General features: G+C 34.0%; 1 long non-coding RNA gene across 1 annotated transcript; it reads left to right on the top strand.

The window, feature by feature from the left end:
- The first annotated feature begins 1,050 nt into the window (after nt 1–1,050).
- Nucleotides 1,051–1,813, top strand: LOC129760045 (uncharacterized). Its single transcript, XR_008740288.1, has 2 exons — nt 1,051–1,251; nt 1,316–1,813. It is a non-coding gene; the product is annotated as an uncharacterized LOC129760045 (long non-coding RNA).
- The last annotated feature ends 17,825 nt before the right edge of the window (nt 1,814–19,638 follow it).

Raw genomic sequence — 19,638 nt, 5'->3', positions numbered from 1 at the left:
ATATTTTTCAAATTTGTATCTATGTTCATTTTTACAATTTTCAGTTTAGTAAATGGTTAGTCGGCCTGGTCTACACGCATAGGTGTATCGATCAAAATCGATTTTAAAAGGCGAATATAACATAACAAATACAATTTCAAAAAATACAATATCAAAAAAAGGTCCCCAACAATGTGTTTCAAATATTTCTACGTTTGCTCTGTATAACCTGTGACATAAGTGACAAAATGACAACATTGAAAATATTGATATTTCAAAGTTGTCAAAATGTTTAATTTCTATAGTTAATTCGATCGATTATTGTAACCTACGTTGAAGCATCGTATTTTAGTCTAGCAGTTGTAATTTTACTCAATTATTTTTTTCAAATTATTCGCTTCCTTTACTTGAAAGGTTGAATTATTTGAAAACACATGGTTAGGCATCTTTTTTAAAAATTATACTCTTCATTTTTTAGAGCTCTTATATTTTATAGATATATGATCATAATGTCATAGAAATGGGATCATACAAGATATTCCAGTATTCAATCATTCAACAATTTTCAATAAGTTTACAATTATGTTATTATTTATGTGAATTATTTATTATGTTAATTATTTCAAAATACTTTTATCCTATAAAAAATTTTGAATCTTAATTTCGGTCTCTAGAAAATCAGGACAAATCCTGATAAATCAGGTTACCTGGCACCTCTGAGTACAAGAGAAACAACATCAACAACTGAACAATTGTAATGCACGTCAGAGGTGCCAGGTGTCCTGACTTTTCAGGACTTGTCCTGACTTTCGAGAGGTTGTCAAAATCTATTTTGGCTTTGGAAAAACAATTATAAGGCCATATACTCTGGGGAAATGCCATTACCAGAACAATTTGTTTTCTCTAACTCAATTTTGCTCTTCTTATAGCCAAAAGGCTTTCTCCAGATCTACCAAAACTCGAAAATAACGGTTGTTGCAAATCACAGTGTAAACAAAAAAACAAAAATAATTCGTGATTCAAATTTGATTCCTGTTGTTCTTAAATACTCTGCAGTGAGAACAGCTACCGAAAGCTAATTTCCTCGTAACTTTTAGAAAAAAAAAGTTTGATATTTTCTGTCCACCGCCGGATCCGTTGTTCAAACATTCCAAGAGTAATTAGCATTCCGGCAAACTGCTTCAGAAAGTTCGAGCACGAAGTTGTCTTCCTCCTGAAAAATCGGAACCATAAAATCTTCAGAAATGGTTATCAACTTTTCGGAATTAACAGGTAAATAACTCCAAAATTATTGTATTTATCACACAGAAATTAAAAAGCAATATGTATGTTTTAGATGTTTCGGAATACGGCTTGTTCGCTGAAAGTGATCGGAATAAAACCGGCGAGTATAGCTGTGTGCTGCTGAATTCTTCTCTATTCATTAGGAACAAATACCGCCACCGGATCATCTCAGAATCATGGAAGTGTTTATGCATAAAATCTTTGAAATGGACAGCGGAAGATGGATTACGATACTGCTAATTAATGGATACCTACATTCGAGTTGGATGAAAAAAGTACTACTTCCGGGAACAGAAACAGCTACGATTTTTTACATGTTCCGAATTGAAAGGGCAGCTTAACTCCATTTTAAATTAATAATTCAATAGTGAAAGTGAATTCAACATTGTGATAAAATTTTATTTGATAATTAAGAATACAGAATTTAAAAACATTTATTTTTTATCTTTGCTACTTAAAGATCTGTTTGATAGGTATCTTACGAACACATTCGAAGCTTCTTTGGGGGGTCCAATTCCGATAGCAAATAAAAGTTTACAGTCGATTCTTGCATGCTTGTTTCTTACAGAATGTGATCACTTAACACTTGAGCAGAACAATTACTGACGGCCTGGTTAAACTCTGAAGAAAAATGTTCGTGTTTCGAAATCCACCCGTGTTGTGCAACCCAGCAGGCCCACAAAAACTTGATCAGCAAGCTCCGTAAGAGTGTTCTGCTACTGAAAATATCCTGCTCGAGTCTTGCCTTCGATAGCTAATCAACGAATTGATGATTATTATTCCTCGTTTTAAATTTTTACCACCACAAAAGTTTACTTCGCCAGTACATATTTCGAACACTTATTTTTGTATACATCCGATCGAAATTGAAATGTCAATTCTCGTTAGTTTTGTATAATGCAATTTGGTCTTGTTCAAGTGCTGCATTCATCGGTGGTTTTTTACTTGCTGTATAGCGAATTTCGAAACCTATATAAAGTTGAATGATAAAACTAACCTTGGACTTGACAGGTGATTTATAAAAACAGTTGTATAGAGGTCGTGTAACTATCCTGAAGATAGATTATATAATGGTTTTCCCGAAATACGCTTTACAGCTTTTAGATCTTTCTCAACCCCTTTAAAAAACATCTTATTTATTTTATAAAACCATTGAGATTTCAAAATGTTACTTGAGAGTATCAATGATTCTAGCATAGAGTCCAACGATCGGTAAAGTATGTTTTCAAATTTGAATATATAATCAATTTTGAAATTTTCAGTTTAAAAAATGGTTTGTCGGCCTGGTCTGCATGCCTAGGTATATAGATAATAAAAAAAGCATACCGATCAAAATCAATTAAGAACATGAATATAAAATTAAAGATTACAATATAAAAAAAGGTTCCCAACCATGTGTTTCAAATAATTCAACATTTGCTCTGGGTAACTTATGAAGTGAAAACAGCGAAAAATAAGTAGCAATGATTCTAACATAGAGTCCAATGATCGGTAAAACATATTTTCAAATTTTTATATATGATCATTTTTGAAATTTTTAGTTTAGTAAATGGTTAGTCAGTTTAGTAAAAATAAGAACATGAATATAAAATTAAAGATTACAATATAAAAAAAAGGTCCCAACCATGTGTTTCAAATACTTCAACTTTTGCTCTGGATAACCTATCGAGTCAAGACAGCAAGAAAATAATATCTTTGATTCTAACATAGAGTCCAATGATCGGTAAAATATATTTTCAAATTTGTATATATGAGCCCTCCAGGATCATAGGGGTGCAAGTGCCAAAATCATCAATTTTGAGTTAAGTATAACCAACGGTTTTTTTATGTTTCAATGTACATCTGGTGCAAAACTTAAATTTTTTATAATTTTTTTTGAACACTTTTTTGATTGAATAAAAATTGCTCGAATTCGAAAAATATATGAAAAATTGAGCACCTGTACAACTTTGAAGCGCGTTTTCTCGAATCTATCATTTAGACACTTGTACCCCTCTGATCCCAAGCGCCTTTTATAATAATATTTGAAATTTTCAATTTGGTAAATGATATGTCGGACTGGTCTCAACGCATAATTATATCGATCATAAAAAAACCATACCGATCAAAATCAATCAAGAAGACGAATATAAAATTAAAAATTACAATATAAAAAAATATCTCAATGTCAACTTTTTTAACCTTATTATATTTTTTTCATGAGAACTACCATTATGATTGCAGTTTTTCCGATAATTCATTCAAAAGCAAAAATATTAAATAATTAATTAAGTAACCATTAAAATGGTAAATGAAAATGAGCGTGTGAAGAAATTGATATGGTGTGCTTCGTTCTCCCACACGCGCCCCTTCGTCGTTTTGTCCTTCACAGAGCAACCTGAATATAATGTTGGGAGAATCTCGAAGTAACAATCACTTTCGTACCATGCAGTGTGGGCATGACGTACTCATCAACGACTTCACTGATTTCGGGGTCGTACCCCTTGGTGAAAACCATTTTTAACTTTATGTTTTGGAACTTCGGTTCCGAAATTTTTGATATGGTTCGGTTTCGAACTGAACCATTACAATGAAAAAATTAAACCTTTGGCCGGGAAAATTTAAACTGCGGTCTTCCTCCCACACGGTTTCTGTCACGATGACATCAAACCTGAGTGGGAGTGAAGCCTGTCTGTTCTCCCTTCCACACATAGACAGATCCATACTTTGAGATAGCATGCGAGTATCTATGACGTCACGTATAATTTGACGTCATAGACACGATAATCTTGATTTTAGTGATTGCTGGTTGTGGCTAGCAAGCCAAATTGACACGTTTTTTGGAGTGATGATTTGATGATAATTACTATGAAAATTTATTTTTCAAACTATTTTGTTTTTTTTTCTTTCTTTTATAGGACGAAGAAGAAAAAAAATCAAATTTTTTAAGCTAAAAATCATTTTTATTGTACTGCCCAGTTTCGCAAAAACGTGCAAAAAAGTTTATAAAAAATCACACCAATACACACAAATACACAGACATCGTCTGAACTCGACGAGCTGATTCGATAGGTACCTATAAAGGTATATCTAAGACCCATAATTAATGATCTCCAAAATCGACCGATAACTATACCTTTCTGAAAGAAAGGCAAAACGTAGAAGATAAGCTTAATTTGGATCAAAATTTTCAAGTCCTCGATGCTTTTTTATGTATTTAAAAAACACAGCGCGTTGAGGGTAAAACAGCCATTACTTCATTTTCCGATGTGTGTGGTGGCTCAAATTGCTTAAAATAGGTCACTTATGGTTCAAAATTATCAAATTCCATCATGCTTTTTTCTGAAATTAATAAAAAAAAGTAGGGGAATTAAGGGTAAATTTACCATTTCTTCACTTTTCAATGCGTGCGGTTGCCCAAAAAGCCATCAATCAATTCCTCGGAAAAAAAACAAATAAGATAGGTTTTATTTGTTTCAAAACTTCCAAATCTAAGCTTTTATCATAAATAATTTTTTGTTTACAAACTAGAGAAAAATTTGGGGTTTAAAAGGCATTATATCTCTGGTTTTTTTTAAGGATAGTATATTTTCATAGATTTGGATCGTGTAGGAGGGAAGATATTGAACTTATTTGTGATTTATACACTTTTTTCTGCACTGTGCAATGTACTCAAACAACTGCTAATTAGAAAACTGGACACTGCCTAAGTGAGGACGATAGAAGTTTGCTATATAGTTTTTTTACCATTTTTCGAAAAAATACTCTTGGAATATATAAAGAGCTAAAATAAAAGATACAATTTGACTAAACCATTAATATCAAGTTCCATGACAAATTGTCAAAATCGTTGAATTGTTTATTTTTAAAATGGTGATTGATGTGTATCGTTTTAAAAAGTCTTGTCTCTTTGATGTAATAAATTTCTATCAGAAAGAAAAGACGAAAAACATCCTATCGGTACCATATTTAACACAAAATTAGCTGTGTAAGCTCAAATCAAGCACTCCCTACAACTAAATGTTTCTTATGACACTCGATTGGAACGAAAACAAAATACTTCCCTCACCATAGCGACCGTTAAGATCTCCTACAACAAGTTCCCATCCACCTCCCAAAACTACGGATAGAAAATCGCCCCTAAAATTTTCTCATCGATTGGACATGTACGAATATTGTTAACACAATGTTGAGAAAATCGGTAAAAGAGAGAGAGAGTGAGCATTCGATTGCCTTGGGCTTTGGGAGGCCGAAAATTTTGTGGGTGGTGTAAATGTGAGAAAATGTAACGACATCGACCGGCAAAAACCGTCTTGCCGAATACCTGCTTGCCTACTTTAAGGAGCAGTAATGGAAGTGCAAATACTTAGCTATATAGGGCTGGCAGCCGGTCGGTGGTTGCAAATTTATGCAAATCGAAGCCAGTTCCTTCCTTGGATTTCTGGTGCTGGTATGCAAATTGATTTAAGCAGATGTGCCTAAGGATCCATTCATTGGTTGGGTGGAAGAAATTAAGCTCATCGAAGCTAGAGAGGGGGAGGGAGGGAGGGTGGTGGAATTGTTTTAAAGTCTTAAACTGTTATGATGCCATGAAGAACTTGTACCACCATTGATTTGTAGCTGCCAGTGCCAGTGGGGGTTCATTATTCAAAATAGGCTACTTTGAATCCTCACCAAAGATCTTATGGGAAAGTTGAAAGGTGAAGGTTAGGTGTGGTTTATTTTTATAATTTATGTTTATTTATGCTTATTTAAACATATTCTCAACATTTTTTTTTCAAAAGCAAAAAAGCTTTTTATTTGAAATGTGGTGTGGGACCATTTTTCAAACATCGATCGCACAAGCTAATAAAAATTTAAAAGTTAAATCGACCATAGAGTCTAGACTTCAAGGGTCAATTTTACTTATTCAATTTTTTAAATTCGAAGACATTCTCTTAATCTGTTAATGAAATTCAAATTTTTCCACGAAGAAAATGCGATTTGATGGTTTTCAAATGACAAAAGCCATTCATCATAATTAGACAGATCTTTCTCCAACTTTTTTCTCCAACTAATCTCTCCACTGACCAGAATCAGCATCAGAAGTGGAAAATGATGTCATTGTCTCATTCAAAATTCAGTTAAACACTTCAGGACGGTATTAACGAGCATTATGACAATGCTGGCGAAATGTTTCTCCGAGGTAGATTGCATCTTTTTTTCCTCTGTCGTTTCTTCTTTGCACCCGGTCGTTCAGCATCAGGACCTTTTTCTAAGCATCTGGGTTGGTTCTTTCAAGATCAAGGAATGCTGCAGATGGAATGGCGCGTTGATTTTCCCTCCATACGATGTCCTTTGCAGCATTAGACACTGGCACGGGCTGCGGCTTCGAGCCCGTTTATATTCATTAGGCTCTCCAAATTAGACTCATTAATATATGGGATGAATTTACCCGGAGTGAAAGAAATAAAATTTATGGGTGGCATTTTTTTCCAGGTGCATTGTACTACTAACTCTGTGTGTCGTCGTTTGACTGAAAAATGAAAACGAAGTTGGAGGTTTCTGGAATACAGACACATTTGAACAAAATTTTGAGTTTTCAGACACTTTTTTTTATTAAATTGATAAATTTAAATTCTACCCATGTATTCAACACTTACGTTGATTAAATGTGAAAATTTTCCTTCCAACATGAGTTATTGAGAATAACTCTTACAAGCTTTATTAGTTAATTAGTGTTACCCCCTCTTTGAGCCCACATTTCTCCTGGTTCTCTTTTGACCGTAAGTTGAAATTTATTTAGGCAAGGTGCTTAGCAAATATGAAATGAAGACGAAGGATAAAGGTAAACATTGCCTACAAAATATGCCATTCAATCAATTTGACAGAAGTCTTAATTGATTCCGATAATTCATCTTTCCGTCAGCATCCGTAATGCATGAGAACGAAAATTTCTTTCGGTTTTCAATAGATTAATTTGGAGAATTGTCAGCTTTATATTTGGAGACGTTTAAGAAAAAGTCATATTTTTAACAATACTCTTACTAAAATTGTTTTTGAATCAATTACAAACCAAGAGTGAATTACTACAACATTTTGAAAACTTTTGTAAACTGAATTCACTTTAAACATTATTTTTCCAACGTTTCCGACCGTTTTTCGGAAAACCCTGAAAGTTCATTTTCAGCTTTAAATATTTTTTTTGACGTAAGATTTTGACGTTTCATGTCATTTGGCATCAAAAAAAATTTTTTTTAATTTTCCATATTTCTTTTGATGATTCTTTAAATTCTTAATCTAATTTTTTTTTCACAAACAATGATTTTTTCGTGATAACACTAGATTTTAAAGTTTCTTGATTTTCAAGTCATTCGGCATCGAAAGTAAAATATATATGTTCAGGTTTCAAAATCGATTATGAAGCCAAGCCAAGATCTTCTGGGATGAACTTGAAATAACATTTTTTTTCCAATTACATATAATTTTTTTTTCGCTGAAATCTTGCCCTATTGTATTCCATATTGGCAAATATGGATTGCTATTTTCAGAATTTCCAAACAACAATTTTCATAATTTTAGAGGATTTTAACACCACAGGAGGTATATTCATCCCTTATTCAAAATTTGTCGAATTTTTAAATGTTTCATATAATTTGTTTATGATATTTTTTACAAATTTCATAAAACAAATTAAATTAATATTTGCTTTTAAGCACTCGATCAAACAGCTTAATGGATCAAAAAGATAATAACATCATACGAAGATACTCGAATCATTATAATTTTGTTGTTGTTGTCCCAGTATTTACCCTAATTTACATTTTTCAAGATTTTTTCCTTAATCCTTTCAATTCAGACTTGTAAGTAGTTGCTAAAAACATTAATCGCGGATTTTTTTTTAATTTCAAACATTCCAGCTCAATGTTATTTGTCGATTGCTTTGCAAAACAGAAGTTTTATAAACTGACTAAAGTCTTAAGAAGAAATCAAACTTAAGAAGCTGGACATCATTTTGAAAATTTTCGTACAAACTGATCTTTTTAAATTGTTGAGTGCAGAAATCATTAAGTTTGACCAGCAATCATCAATTAAAATATTCGTTGACCTGTCACGATTAAGTTTTCAGAAATTTTTTCTTTGTTTCTTGAAATGTTTCTCAATCCAGAAGAAAACCCAAGTTCTTATTTCGCAAAAACATATTATAAAATAAAAATTTAAATTGTAATAAATAATTAAGCAGAAAACAGATTGTTTACATTAAGATATCATTTTTTCGAAATTCAACGAATTCTATAATTGATTTTTGTTATTTTGGAGGTGCTAAATCCTAATACTTATGCAGTTTGTTTGTCTCATTAGCTCTTTTTTTTCTAATATTCAAGAAAAAAAACTTTTTAAAAATGGGTTAAAATTTATTTTAAAAATTTGTCTGTATTTTGGAAACACTGAAAATATTTTAAAAAATATTGGAAATAAAGCATCAAAATCAAAGGATAACTTTCTTGAAGGCTGTCAGTTATTTTGACTTTGAAAATAAAAAGTTGCTGGAGTATTTTTTGATTATTTTCGCCTGTTCTTCGTTAAAACGAGAATGGTGTCGAGATTTCAAAAATGGTTTTAAGTCTTAAATATTCTTCAAGCCTATGATTCAAATTTAATACAAAGTTGTAAAATAAAAGAAACTGATTTATATCAAAAACCTCTAAACGTTTTCGTTATGTCGAAAGTGGTGAAAGTTTCATCGATTGATATTTCTGAAAAATGTTTTACCTATGGATTTTTTGACATTTTTTTTTAAATCATTTATCTATACAACAAGAATTTGTAAGACAAAGCTTTTGTTGAATGAAAGATATCAAATAGCTTCACAATTATTTATATTTTCGAGTGGTTTGTTACTTAATCATTTATAAATGATCGATTTTTCTAAAAACTTAAAAATTTTAAAATAAATAGAAGTGATAGACCAAATCTGTTAATACATTATTATTAAAGACGAAAAATCTTCAAAAATAATTTATTTAAACATAAGCATGTATTTCTTTTGTGTTAAAAATGAGTTTTTAAATGTGAGCAGTCAAAAGTTCTAAAATCTTAATTTAGATTTTGAAAACAAACACTAAAACAGTATCGTAATATTTAGCTGGATTGAGTTTATGATATAAAATTCATTTTTTTAAACTTTGTTTATCATAAAACTTGTCAATCTATAGATTATTCATATCAAAGGGTTGAATATTTTTATTTGATTATTTTTTTATTGCCAAAAGTATCATTTTTTAGTATTCCAATGGGGATTTGTTTTAATTGCAAATTTAAAGAGACAATTCAAACATTAATGTTTACAAAAGTCCCCAAATTTAATAAAACTATAAAATGCGCTTTTATGAGCAGTAAAAAAATAAAAAAGTTTTCTCGCCTTCTAATGCTTGATTAAAATACTTAAGCATGTTTGTTACTAACTCCCAATTCAATCACACTGTTCTTAGAGGGCGTCCATTTATTACGTAATGCTCTAGGGGAAGGGTTTAATCTCAAACGTTCCAAATTGTTACGTAGGGAAGGGGAGGAGGTATGCTCAGCGAAACTTTTTCATTCCTTCAAATATTTTCATTCTTTTTAGAAGTCAAATAAAAAAGTGATCTAGACTTAAGCAAACAATTGTAAAAAAAAAACAAAACGAGTTTGGCTCCTTAAAGCCTCAAGGTATAAGCCGTTTCAAATAAACGAATTACAAAAAAAAAAAAAAAGAAGTCAAATAAATTGAATGCCTCGTTGAGCCATTTTCGACACATCTGAAATGTTTGAGCAAACCTAAGTTAGCTTAAAAACCCTAAATTTCTGATTTTTATTATAAAGTTTAGTGTAGAGACTTCCATTTGATCTGTTCTGTAATTCTTTAAAACATTCGTTTGAAAAAAAAAAATGAAAATATAAATGATATTTATGAGAAAATAAAATTTACATAAAAAACCATCAGTTAAAAACGATAATCCATTCGTAACATGGCTACCAATAAGTGTGAACAAAAAGTTGTGATTGTTGCAATCATAAAAGCCTAAGACTCCGATAATAAAGATCAGGAAACTCGTCAAAACTCGGAAAACGTTAAAACCCTCTTCAAAACCTAAGGATTCGATCAGCAAAATATAATTCAGTGACAGATAAAAAAAATACTTATGTTAATATTGTTTACGCTTTTTACAAACATATATTCATCAAGAAAATTAGCTTTTTCTCTAATGTTCAAGCTAAGTTCATTCCTGTTTTTTTGGTAAAAAATTGAAAAAACTCAAAAAAATCGGATTTTCTAAAACTAAGAGTTATCGAAAATAAGAAAAGTTATCTGTTTTATTTTTATTTAGTTAGATAGCATTTGTAAATAAAAATTGATTTATGTCTGTATGATCCCCTTAAACTTGAAAATTTCTGAGCCAATTTTGTGACAATTTTTTTCCAAGAATGTTTTTGTTTGAGAAATGTATACATAAAGAAGAGTGTACAAAAAGTGATACTAAAAGTATCTCATTATTTGGGTTTAAGTTCTTATATATTAAAAGTTATTCATTTTAAATCATTACTTTTGAAAATAAGTCCTTTAAGTGATAACCTTTTTGTATAGTTTTTAAAAAATGAATGAGGGATCGTGAATGCTTTATTTGAAAAAAAAACATTTTTGAGGTTCAAAACGGATTTATTTTTAGCTCTTGTAAACTCGATACATTTAGATTTAAGTTTAATTTTTTTAAGTATCTACAAAATAAATAATGTTAAACAACAAACATAAAAATATATTTCCTAAACCCGAAAATGAAGTACAAGTGATTTTATCTACATTAAAAGATTATTAATTTTCATTTCATTATTGAAATCCTGTGAAAATTGAAACTTGGATTTTCTCAAGGAAGAAAGTTTAGAAAATGAGTTTTATTTTAAACAGTGGTTTATATCTGTTTTGTGTTTTGTTTTGGGATATTTTTGAATTTTTATTCCCATTTTGAACCTGAATACAAATTTTGAATTACTATCCTGACTGGAAATTCCGAATGATGAAACTCTTTTATTTCTTTTCTGGATCACCATTTTGGAATTTTGAAAAATTCAATTCAGCATAAGAATTAAGAGTTAAAATTTCAAATCCAAATGTTGCAAATGGATTGTTATTTTGATAATTTTTTAAATATTCCTGAATGATGAGTTTCAAACATGTCAAATGAATCTTATTTTTGTTTCCAATACCAAACCATGATTCGGATAATGATTTTGTCCCAATGATGAACCAAACTGAGTATCGAGGACTGTAAACTGGATTAAGATTCCACAATCCGGTCAAGGGCGGCAAATTTAGATTTATGAAAAAAATAATACCAGAGTATCGGAAGTGATGCAAACCTAAGCTCACCAGATTTTTTTCGCACTAACCCGGGTATAGGGTATGAGGTATGGGAAAAAACCAAGCTCGCCTATCATATGAGGTATTTTCCATGCAAAAATCTATCATTTCTTTTCGGGGTACCCACTTCCCACGATCATTCACACAAGAAGTAAAAACTTTATTCCCGATTTTAGTCGAGTGAGTAAGAAAGGTTAACGACTTCTACTCCCGGTCATGAGATTAGTTCAGAAACTAGTGCCATAAAGATTGAAATTTTCCCCTGAACGTGACCAGAATATTTTCCATTTAACACCATAAACTTTCGGCTGGTTGTTCCAAAACACATGTAGCTACATATATGATGAAGCACATGAATGAACTGAAGCGCGCCATCCTTACCAGCTGATAGTTTTATCGCGTTGTGCTCTGCTCAAGCCAATGGGATATCACATATTTGGTTGAATCGCTTTTACTAAATAAATTCCTCTCTAAAGATGGACACAGATATAGAAAAATATGTTTAATTAAAAGATCTTGCAGAGAAATTTCGAAAATTTATCATAAGACTAAAACTGTATTATTTTATATTCGTACTTTAAGAAAAAAATATTTTTGAATGTAGCATAATAAAATAATGCATATTGTATCTACTTTGACTGCCACCTGGTGAGCAGTAGAATAACCGAAATTCGCCCCAAAAGAACTCTTGGCAGAGCTTTTCCGAAATTGAACAGCCTTATCCAATTTTCCACCCCGAAAAACCACCCACCTAGCTCATTTCAGCAACTCGCGTCGTTCTAGGTTTTCGTTTTTCGAGTTCGCTCTCCCAAAGCTCCCCTACTGTTGGCATCGTCGCCGTGTGGCTAGAAAATTCCTGTGTCAACAGCCGGTTGCCATCGCAGAACCATAATTTTGCTTTGAGTGGGTGTTGTTAACGGAACATTTCCGAAATGGAACGAGCTTTTTTGGAGAACCACTCAACCATCTCCTACTTCACTCACAAGCTTGCCTCCCCCTTTTTTAGTATCAACATATCGAGATTGAATCAGCCGGAAACAGGAAACATTCATAATGATGCCTCAGCGCCACTCGGCCACATCGTAGTCGAGCCACTTGTTTATTATCAACATCATCGTCGTCGTTGCCTCTGATGTTGTTGTGTTTTTTTTATTGCGGCAGCCGATGGAGTCATCAAATGATTTCCCACAAATAACACTCAATTTAACAAATGAGTTGATGCAAGGCGCGTATAAGTAGGACCTACAAGACAGGAGGAACACAGAGGACCACAACGAGTCTGTTCTGGATGGCGGAAGTTTAGCGCTTGTTGCGTGACTGTTGTTCTGGAGCAGCCTTCCTGTGCCTGTTACAAGTATGTGATGGTTTTATGCTGTTGTTTCTCGTCCACCATCTAGGAAGAGTTATGAGCCGTAAATGACGTCTGTTTCGGTTTTGGGTCTTAATGAATTGGTTCTTGGTAGTTTCGGGGAAACCATTCTGCCTATACATACTATAATGTGAACTAGCGGCCATGGAAACAGAGCGAGATTGCATATTGTTAATTACTCAGCCATGGCACGCTCGTAGTTTGACGATTCAGTAAGCTTTGGTTCGTGGGTTTCATTCATTGAACTTTCAAGACGATGGGTATTGAAGGTGTTTGTGTGAAAGACGCTACACATTCCAGGATCTCTGGTTTAGGAAAGGCTCTAAGATCTAACCCAGGATTATATTTTGGGCAAGAATAAAGGTAATACGGTTGCTCTTATTTTGATTGTGGAATTCACTCTTCAGTTGTCAAAATGCCGTCCAAGGAAGAAGAGCAGCGTATCAAAATTTTGCTCGCGCGTCGCGAAAATCCGAGCAAAGCAAAGCTGGCAAAATCGCTAAAAGTTGTCAAATCAACCGATACAAATGTAATTAAAGTGTTTGGCGAACGTTTGACGACAACCAGGAAGTGTGGATCGGGAGGAAATCGAAAACCGGAAGCCGCTGAGACGACAAAGAGAGTTGCCGGTAGTTCAAGCGAAACCTTAACCAACCTCTCTCTCCGAGATGCCGCAAATAAGCTGGGTGTATCGTCTACAACCGTGCATCGAGCCAAAAAACGAGACGGGCTATCGACTTACAAGAAGGTAGTGACTCCAAATCGCGATGATAAACAAAATACGACGGCCAAAGCGCGATCCCGGAGGCTGTACACGACGATGCTGACGAAGTTTGACTGCGTGGTAATGGACGACGAAACCTACGTCAAAGCTGACTACAAGCAGCTTCCGAGACAGGAGTTTTATAGGACAAAAGGAAGGGGAAAGGTATCAGATATTTTCAAGCACATGAATTTGTCAAAGTTCGCGAAGAAATATCTGGTTTAGCAAGCCATCTGTACCTGTGGCTTAAAAAGCAGCAGCCGGATTTGGCATCTTGCCATTACGGTAAAAAGGCCATGGAGTGGTACGCAGCCAACAACGTGCTGGTGGCTCCCAAGGACAAGAACCCTCCCAACAGGCCAGAGCTCCGCCCAATTGAGAAATACTGGGCTATTGTCAAGCGAAACCTAAAGAAGACCAAAAAAACTGCTAAAGACGAGCAGCAGTTCAAGGCAAACTGGCTTTCTGCGGCGAAGAAGGTGGACAAGGTGGCTGTTTGGGAGAGTTAGTGATAACACGACAAAAAACACGGAACAGAAAGCTCCTACAGTAAAATTTCTATCATATTTCACAGCTGCCACAGTAATATTCCTATCAGATTTCACAGCTCCCACAGTAATCTTCCTATCAGATTCCATGTCGTAGTTTTAAAAGAGCTGTAGAAAGTCTTAAGAGGGCTCTGAAAGGTCACTTAAAGCTATGTCTATAAGGTCGAATAAAACTATTCTGTTAGATGTTTTATTATAGCTTATAGAATTAGATTTAAAGACGTAAACAAAATAGAGCCTTACTAGTCCATATGTTAGCTTTAAAGTAGTTCTGCTAAAGTGTAGAATGTGCTTTGGCTTATAAAGTAGCTTTAGGAAATAGTCTTAAGCGAACTGTTAAGGTTGGAATAAAACTTAAATTGTTACTTGAGAGAGTTTACACAGTTTATAGATAAAGCGCGCGATCTGGAACCTTAATGGGGTTCGGTGGTTCTCAACGATTAACCTCTCTATCGCTTACTACCATAAAGAGCTGTATGACGATTCTCGACTCTAATCGAACTTCTACACAGAGTTTGGTGTATTTATTTAGATACGTTAGGTTACCCTTCGGACTTACCAACGCTCCAGATATTTTTCAGGAGATACAACAGCGGAAGGTACTAGGAGGTTGCATAGACTTCCGAAACTATCTAGATGACATAATCATTTATGAGAGTAGTAAGTAGTAAAGTAGTAGTAAATTCTGGCTTCACTTGAGCAGCACGATTTGAAACTGAACTTCTTAAAGTGCGTTTTCGGCAGTCAGGCCGCCAGCTTTCTTGGCTTTAAAATCACATCCGATGGCTGGAAAATTTTGGCAGAGAAGCTACAGGCGATCCAGAATTTCAGAAAACTCATGAACTGAAACGAACCCAGATAACCAGAAATCGTAAAGTAGTGTTCATTGTTGATTGTATTAGCATACAGTTTAGATTGGAATTGTATAAACATTATGTTGTACCTAAACCAAGTTATATTTTATCGTTTATGGTTTGTATAGTTCATTATATACGATAACATTTTGTAAATCGTATAGAAAGATCAATAAAGTTGTTTTGAATCGCAGTAGCATTGTGTAAAGCTCAATATTTAATTCCACAGTACAATTAAGCAATCTTTCATGCTTGCGATCTATGATGACATATTATTTCCATGAAAGGTCGTACAGTAATTGTAAGAAAATCGTATAATGGAATTTAAACAATCTATTCGTACTCGTCATTCAAAGCCGCTTGATGAGAAAAACTTAATCGGTAAATAATTGTTAATAATGAAATTCCAATGCTAAGTAATATCGTAATCATCTTATGTCAACAGTTGCTAAAATTGGAAATCCTTGACGAATTTTGTTGCTAAAATGAGATAGTTTTAATAAAGAAAAAAGTTATAAAAATGAAAAAGTGGCACATACAGTCGGCGTTTGCAAAAACACAGGCGACGCTTCAAAAAATCCGGTTCTGTGATAAACGATTCCTTAAAATCAGATGCTGCTTAAAGACATCTCCGGCAGAAAAAGATTCACTGTTGTCCCACAAAGTGTCCCATGGCATCAATGTATTGCAGATTGTCGAATCGTTTAACAGTACAGTAAATAGCTAGCTAAGATTGCACAGCGCTGAATACTATTATTGATTGTTATAGAATCGTCTATGCGATAGGTTAAAGTTGTATATAAAAAAACGCCATCTATAAATAGATTTGGAGTCCAAAATGATGTAGTCAGTGGTATATTATACGATCAACTGATTTTTAAACGGTACTCTCAACTGTAAATGAACAAATTTGCTTGTTTGTATGAATATGAAATGGCGCCGAGGAAGCATCGAAGGACAGGGATCGGAACGTTGTGAGTTCGAGACTGAGGAAAAAGAGACACATAAAGTTGTATATGGTTCAATTTTTTTTGGCAGTAAACATTATATTCTATTGTATTTATGTTCACGGCGATTCATAGTAAAATCGTAATAAGGGAAAAATATAACTGCTTCGGGAAACAGTAACAATAAATTGTATTGAATAGTGAAGAAACTTGTACAACCCTCAGGCTACCTGCAAATGGAAATTGTAATCAAATTGTAAGACAGGCAATAGAAAGTTGTAAGTTGTACAATCCTAAGATTTCGTGCTAAGTAAAGTTGCTATCAAATTATTGAAAACGCAATACAAAGTTTTTTATTTTCAAGGTGAGCAAAACGTCTTCCGTATATTGCCTCCACTTTGGTACAGGCTCATATAGAATATTCTATACAACTTTTTCAGATTGTACAAAAGTGCGTATATCTCAGAAACAACTGAAATATACAGACCAAAATGTTCACTGGAAAGTAAAAGAGCTTTATCGGGTTAGTGACTTTTACAAATAGATTCATCCTAAACAAAGCTGACTTGACACAACATTGTCCAGGAGAGGACGATGAATTTAAATTTTTGCAAAACAGCGCCCTCAGAACCATACTTACGCTTGGATATTATAGTGCTATTGATTTCACCGAGTGTTTTCTTAACCAAGCCAGAAGGCTGAAGTACTGTCCTCAACCAAATCAATCAATCTCAATGATGCGTAATGCCGTAAAAAGTCACTATCAATATCGTCACCAGAACCCCAAAAATTGTGACCCGAGAATCCTACCACGCATCGACCAGTTGCTGATGATCTGCGGTGGGAAGCAATCGACAAATTTACGACCGCCTTCATCGAATCAATATTTATATTTCGGGTGTCGTAAATCACATTCGCCCCATAGTATTCATTCAACTGCACCGAACCACCAAATCAGCCACTACAACGCAACATCAATAACAGTATCGTCATCATCAACATCATCATCATCAATGGCATTGGCATTTTGTGAATGGAGGTGGGGGAGGGTTCCAATTTTCCCGACCAAAGGAATACTTAGCCAGCCACAGATGCAATACACCCATTCGGGGAGGCAAAATTCGAGCGAGCATCCAGCAGCAATAAACAACACTAAATCACACCACCAAATTGATTGGCCCCTTGAATTAAGATCCATATACCCCCCCACCAGAAAACGTTATTATGGTCGTTATAAGGATGGAGCTATAATTTGACACTTCACCCACTGTTTTATTTCCCGTTTGGCACCGAATGATATTTCTATGTGAATCTGATGTGTCTGCATTAGACTAATGGTAGAATCAACAGTTAATTAGTTGATTGTCTATTAATTTAAAAAAAATCAACTATGTTTATAGGTTCCATCACCAAATAAAATAATAAAGGAAATTAACATAGATATTCCAAAAAAAAAAAAACAAAACATATAGAGAGAAAATCCAAAGATCATATCGTTTATCACATATTAGTTGAGTCAACTTTCTAAACAATCTCCCCCTACTCCCCCGGGTGGATCAGCTTACTGACATTGATGATTTCTTTTCCACTTTCGGTGAAACGGTTGTTTCGAACTTCCCACTAAAACAGAAAATGTACTCTGGAAATGACAAAGTTTTAGCTGCGACTCTTCGTCGTGGAAAGAATGATGATGAAGATGAGAATGTTTGCTAGCTGAGCTGGGGTTGTGTGGCTTTAGTTTAGTTCCCACTCAAGTAGTCAGAAACTGTTGCTTCCAATTTCCGAAGTAAGCAACAGGAGAAAGCAACCAAGACCAAAAAAAATCGTGATAGCGTAATCAGCCAGATGAGATCAGATTCGTTCCATCAGTATGCTTGAGTAACTTCATCTTATGGTCCCGGTATCGAGAGTTTTTGTCGAAAAGTGTATTTGTGCTTTCCAATTAATGTTTGAACCAGACTCACTTAAGATTGAAAAGGACATAAAATATATACTAAATTTAAGAAGAAACTCGTAAAAACTACTATCAATAAATGTTTGTCCTGCATCAGATTGATCTAACAAAACATTATACCCAAATGTTAAATAAGTTTTCTAGTTTGATGGAAAACAGAATTTTGGGGTTTAAAACTCCAATATGTCATATACTAAGAAACAATGTTAGCTTTACTATGGTCAGCACAACTTTGTTAGAGCAACAACATTATTCTGCATAAAAAGCTAAAGCTCATTCTATACATCACCAGAACCTTAATGAAGCTATCTGGCAACTGGGCCTCGCTCTTGAAACGTCATCATTACATTTTTTTTTAATTCGATAAAATAATTATGCCGTAAAATTTTGATCACCAAAGCTTTGATAAAGCTTTTTAAAACATGTAAGCTGCTTTTTCAATTTTTTTTCGGCAACCATTATGAACATCTTTTCATCTGTCAGTCATAATTAGATTTAAAATGTTTATGAAATATGTAGAATTAGACCGCTGCAAAAAAATGACATTTTGCTCCCATATGTTTTTTCATCAGTGTAAAATTTGAGATGATTTGGTTGATTCCTGAGTTGGCGTAACGCGTTTCAATTTTGTAAGGAAATTTGTTGGGAAGAAGAAATTTTTGCACATCAAATCATCCAGAAAATTCAATTAAGCTTGACATGAAGTTGGTCTTTGATTTTTTGTTTTGACTATTCTTAAGCTCATTTTTCGCTATTGTTCGGGGGGGAACAAACCAAAATTTGCCTCGGATGGATGGATGAGGTCGTTGACCCGCCTTGTAGCTACCTTTTTATGATCCAAGGGGGGCACGTTCACAGAGTAGTCATCACTGAACAATAGGTTTTCACTTTTTAGTAGTTTTTGGATTTTTTAATTCACAATTAATAACAACGCGTTTTAAGGGAAACAACTAACAACTTTTACACGTTTTATTCTTAATCTAACAATTTAACTTAAACCTTAACATGCTAACAATTATAAGTATATAAAAAACTGGCTTGGCCGATTGCCGATTGTTCGTGCACCGTCGTCATGCACCGGAGATCCGACTGTAACTGCCGAATACCGCCGAATTCGGCTGTCGCGAGGTTGAACTCTCCAGAGTTCCATCGACGAAGTTTCCAGAGAGTTACACCGTCTTTTATTGTCTGTGCTAATAAGATGATGATGATGACTGCTACTGATGATGGATGATTGTACTCGTGGAGAATGAGTGCATGGTGTTGTATAGGCTAGCGGGAGATCCCAATCTGGATTGACGGCTTTGAATACACCCCAATCCTCTGGTAGCTTTTCCCGCGCCCGGTGGGGAAACGTATTTGAGCGATAATGAACTCACCATCGATCTCATCATCGGGTAGAAGACAATAGAAGGTAGAAAATCTTGAGCGTAGTCGAGGCCTTTCAATCCGGGTTCAGTTGTCGTACGATCGCTGTGCTGCACGTTCCATCCTCGTACATTCTCACCCACCCAGAAATTAGATGCACGGCTACATTTCTGAAACAAAAAGAAATCTTCGACCTTGACCTAGCCATTCCTTTTGTT

This window comes from Uranotaenia lowii, unplaced genomic scaffold (genome assembly GCF_029784155.1).
Source record: "Uranotaenia lowii strain MFRU-FL unplaced genomic scaffold, ASM2978415v1 HiC_scaffold_384, whole genome shotgun sequence".
NCBI classification, from domain to species: domain Eukaryota; kingdom Metazoa; phylum Arthropoda; class Insecta; order Diptera; family Culicidae; genus Uranotaenia; species Uranotaenia lowii.
This window is presented reverse-complemented; position numbering and strand designations above follow the sequence as displayed.